The sequence below is a fragment of the Dermacentor andersoni genome, unplaced genomic scaffold (assembly GCF_023375885.2).
Source record: "Dermacentor andersoni unplaced genomic scaffold, qqDerAnde1_hic_scaffold ctg00000804.1, whole genome shotgun sequence".
Classification (NCBI taxonomy): Eukaryota; Metazoa; Arthropoda; class Arachnida; order Ixodida; family Ixodidae; genus Dermacentor; species Dermacentor andersoni.
The window spans coordinates 18,299-23,266 of record NW_027315482.1 but is presented as its reverse complement, the minus strand read 5'-3'; the positions used below and the strand labels follow the sequence as shown (position 1 = coordinate 23,266).

At 59.1% G+C, this 4,968-nt stretch overlaps 1 non-coding gene across 1 annotated transcript; it reads right to left on the bottom strand.

Annotated features, from left to right (window-relative positions):
- Window positions 1–854: 854 nt before the first annotated feature.
- Window positions 855–2,669, bottom strand: LOC140215064 (small subunit ribosomal RNA). Its single transcript, XR_011891985.1, has one exon. It is a non-coding gene; the product is annotated as a small subunit ribosomal RNA (ribosomal RNA).
- Window positions 2,670–4,968: the final 2,299 nt, after the last annotated feature.

Below are 4,968 nucleotides of genomic sequence, written 5' to 3'. Positions count from 1 at the left end.
CGCCTTCCCAAAGCGCACAAGTCCGCTAACCGCAGAACGCTTCCGACGTAGCAAAGCCGCGTTTCCTTCGGTACTTCGCAGCAACGCCGCCTTTCCCTCGGCGGCGGGCGAATAGCCTGCAGACGTCGTCGCATTAAACCGCGATCTCGACACCTCGCGCGTCACGAGCAGGAGCCGACCGGCAGCCTCCGGCCCTTTCGGACTCGGTGGCATTTGCCGCGGAGGACGGGAGAGCACTTTAGGCCACGGTTCCTTCCGTACTTGGCAGCCGCACCCTCATACCGACAGTTCCATGACCGACCGAGCGCCACACCGTTCCTTTAGTACTTGGGCGGCAACAAAGTCGGGTCGTTACTCCATACTCGCCGCAGGAAGCGACCGGCAGCCGCCAGACTTTTCAGACTCGGCAGCGTTTGCCGCGGAGGACGGGAGAGCGCTCGCACCACGGTTCCGTGTGTGTACTAAGCGGCAGCGGCATTAGCTCTCGACCGTCAGTTCCTTGACCGACCGCACGCTTCGCCGTTCCCCTCGTACTGGGCAAAGCAGCAGGTCGGGTCGTCTTACTCCCATTCCGCGCAAGAGCGCCAAAGCGGACAGAAAGCCCACCCAGTGTGCGTTACGCCGTTTCTACCCGCGGGCGCGGCCAAGCCAACCGTCCAAGGTTGCAGCCGGCGTCCACTGGGCGCAACAAATTTGGCACGGGGCGCCCCTCAAAATTCAGGCAGTCCCCGGCATGTTCGGGTATAGCCGTCCCCGCGTCCAAGCGGGGCCAGCGGCGGAAAGCGTCGGGCGCAGCGAGCTGCTTCACCCACACGGGGTAGAAACAATGGCGCTCGCCACCCTTCACAATCCGGTAATGATCCTTCCGCAGGTTCACCTACGGAAACCTTGTTACGACTTTTACTTCCTCTAAATGATCAAGTTTGGTCATCTTTCCAACAGACCGGCGCAACCGAAAGGCCGCGCCGGACATCGGTCCGAAGACCTCACTAAATCATTCAATCGGTAGTAGCGACGGGCGGTGTGTACAAAGGGCAGGGACGTAATCAACGCGAGCTTATGACTCGCGCTTACTGGGAATTCCTCGTTCAAGGGGAACAATTGCAAGCCCCTATCCCAATCACGAAAGAAGTTCCACGGGTTACCCAGTCTTTTCAGACAGGGATAAAGACACGCTGCTTCCTTCAGTGTAGCGCGCGTGCGGCCCCGGACATCTAAGGGCATCACAGACCTGTTATTGCTCTGTTTCGTGCGGCTAGGAGCCGCTTGTCCCTCTAAGAAGGTTGTAAGGTGCTGGGAACCCCGCACCTATTTAATAGGCTAGAGTCTCGTTCGTTATCGGAATTAACCAGACAAATCGCTCCACCAACTAAGAACGGCCATGCACCACCATCCACCGAATCAAGAAAGAGCTCTCAATCTGTCAATCCTCCCAGTGTCCGGGCCGGGTAAGTTTTCCCGTGTTGAGTCAAATTAAGCCGCAGGCTCCACTCCTGGTGGTGCCCTTCCGTCAATTCCTTTAAGTTTCAGCTTTGCAACCATACTTCCCCCGGAACCCAAACACTTTGGTTTCCCGGAAGCTGCCCGCCGAGTCATTTGAGTAACTCAGGCGGATCGCTGGTTGGCATCGTTTATGGTCAGAACTAGGGCGGTATCTGATCGCCTTCGAACCTCTGACTTTCGTTCTTGATCAAAGAAAACATTCTTGGCAAATGCTTTCGCAGTAGTTCGTCTTGCGACGGTCCAAGAATTTCACCTCTAGCGCCGCAATACGAATGCCCCCGTCTGTCCCTCTTAATCATTACCTCGTATTCCAAAAACCAACAGAACAGAAACGAGGTCTTGTTCTATTATTCCATGCAAGTTTATTCAGGCGACTCGCCTGCGTTGAGCACTCTAATTTTTTCAAAGTAAAAGCACCGGCCTTCTCGAGGCACACAATGAAGTGCACCAAGAAAGGACCGGCATGATGTTCAGTCCGAGCCGTCGCATCGGGTAGATGCACTACTCGTCTGGAACTGAGATCCAACTACGAGCTTTTTAACCGCAGCAGCTTTAGTATACGCTATTGGAGCTGGAATTACCGCGGCTGCTGGCACCAGACTTGCCCTCCAATTGATCCTCGTTAAAGGATTTAGAGTGTACTCATTTCAATTACGGGGCCTCAAAAGAGTCCCGTATTGTTATTTTTCGTCACTACCTCCCCGTGCCGGGAGTGGGTAATTTGCGCGCCTGCTGCCTTCCTTGGATGTGGTAGCCGTTTCTCAGGCTCCCTCTCCGGAATCGAACCCTGATTCTCCGTTACCCGTAACAACCATGGTAAGCAAGTAACCTACCATCGAAAGTTGATAAGGCAGACACTTGAAAGAAACGTCGCCGGCTCGTGGCCATGCGATCAGCACAAAGTTATCCAGAGTCACCACACAATACGGGCCGAAACCCGATCGATCTTGGTCTAATAAAAGCACCCGTCGCCCAAAGGGCTTCAGGCTCACTGCATGTATTAGCTCTAGAATTGCCACAGTTATCCAAGTAGGAAGAAACGATCTAAGGAACCATAACTGATTTAATGAGCCATTCGCGGTTTCGCCTTATTTCGGCATGTACTTAGACATGCATGGCTTAATCTTTGAGACAAGCATATGATTACTGGCAGGATCAACCAGGTAATCGTTCAACTGCGCGTCCAGCCTTTCAAGCAGGCCGGACGCCGTTTTTGCGATGCCGAGGCCACCTTCAGGCGCCCCAACACGCTTCGTTCTCGCAAAGGGTAGCACTTTGCACAGTCCGAGACGACGGCGTTCGAGCTCGCAACGGCGCCCTCCCCGCAGGGCCGGGTATCGCCACGCGGCAAGAAGCACGCAACATTCTCGATAGACCGGTTGTGTCGACTCGATCGCGGCTTGCGGTTTCTCTCGAGCCCGCAGCACTGGTGGACCGACCGACACTTGCAACGTAGCCGAGACGGCAAAGCCGCTAGGCGACGGGTCACGCCCGCGCCTTCGGCGCTTTCGTATTTGATTCGTCCGAGGACGATGCGGAACACACTTCGATATCGTGGAAAAAGCGTCGTCCGACAACCAGCCCCTAACGCATCAAGCGGATGAGGCTGCAGACGTCAGCTGTGGGATCCACGGGAGCGATACCGGGGACACGCTTGACGGGCACGAAGCCCGCCGCATATCAAACACCCAGGTCGCTTTGGGGGCGACTGCTCTCTGGGACCCCCATATAATAGCAGCGATAAGTACCCAGACCTCCATGGGGCCGTACTCGTGCCACTTTCGACGAGCGTTTGGCGAAAATCGTGCCGCCTCGTAACGCCGCGAGCAAGATTGAAAGCTTACGTCGGCAGCACAATGCCGAAGTCGTGAAAGCGCAGCGCGTCCACCGAATGCGCGAACGGCAATTTCTCGCCAATGGCCAGTACGGTTTCCTGCACAATTGCCTGTCTGTCGCCCTACGGGGCCCCCGGCCGATCGATTCGAGGCACGCTAGCACGGCCCCTTCGCCATTTCCGAGCACGAGTGCGAACAGTGCGGGCGGCGTGCTCGACGCCCCGGCTGACGTCGTTTCGGACTTTGTCTCTTCGCGTGCTCGCGGCAACGCCGCGGCCAACGACGACGTCTGCGCGGTTCTTTGCCGGTTCCCGGCGTGCTACAGTGCAGCCCTCTGCAGGGTGACACCGGCTCCGTCGTGGCCGTGCGGCGGCTTGTACGCAAAAGTTGCGTCAAAGGCGTCGCGCTCGCGCCGCCCCGGCACACGCGGTTTCGGACTTTGTCTCTTCCAGCGCTCGCGTAGTCGTGGGCACGATTGTCGACGTCGCAACGGTGCGCGGACACCGCCACGAGCACGCGCAAGACGAAAATCGCACTACGGTACAATGTCGGCCGGGGCCGTACGGCCCCTTACAGTAGCAGCGATAAGTGCCCAGACCTCCATGGGGCCGTACTCGTGCGACGCGGCGGCGTACTGCGCCGAGCCGAGCGCCAATATTTGGCTTTTGCAGGGCGGATTCGAGCTCTGGCGATCGCCGCGGTACCGCCGCTCACCGATTCAAGGCACGCTAGCGCGGCCCCTTCGCCATTTCCGAGCACGCGTGCGAACAGTGCGGGCGGCGTGCTCGACGCCCCGGCTGACGTCGTTTCGGACTTTGTCTCTTCGCGTGCTCGCGGCAACGCCGCGGCCAACGACGACGTCTGCGCGGTTCTTTGCCGGTTCCCGGCGTGCTACAGTGCAGCCCTCTGCAGGGTGACACCGGCTCCGTCGTGGCCGTGCGGCGGCTTGTACGCAAAAGTTGCGTCAAAGGCGTCGCGCTCGCGCCGCCCCGGCACACGCGGTTTCGGACTTTGTCTCTTCCAGCGCTCGCGTAGTCGTGGGCACGATTGTCGACGTCGCAACGGTGCGCGGACACCGCCACGAGCACGCGCAAGACGAAAATCGCACTACGGTACAATGTCGGCCGGGGCCGTACGGCCCCTTACAGTAGCAGCGATAAGTGCCCAGACCTCCATGGGGCCGTACTCGTGCGACGCGGCGGCGTACTGCGCCGAGCCGAGCGCCAATATTTGGCTTTTGCAGGGCGGATTCGAGCTCTGGCGATCGCCGCGGTACCGCCGCTCACCGATTCAAGGCACGCTAGCGCGGCCCCTTCGCCATTTCCGAGCACGCGTGCGAACAGTGCGGGCGGCGTGCTCGACGCCCCGGCTGACGTCGTTTCGGACTTTGTCTCTTCGCGTGCTCGCGGCAACGCCGCGGCCAACGACGACGTCTGCGCGGTTCTTTGCCGGTTCCCGGCGTGCTATAGTGCAGCCCTCTGCAGGGCGACACCGGCTCCGTCGTGTCCGTGCGGCGGCTTGTACGCAAAAGTTGCGTCAAAGGCGTCGCGCTCGCGCCGCCCCGGCACACGCGGTTTCGGACTTTGTCTCTTCCAGCGCTCGCAACCATGTCGGGGCCGACGCCGACGAC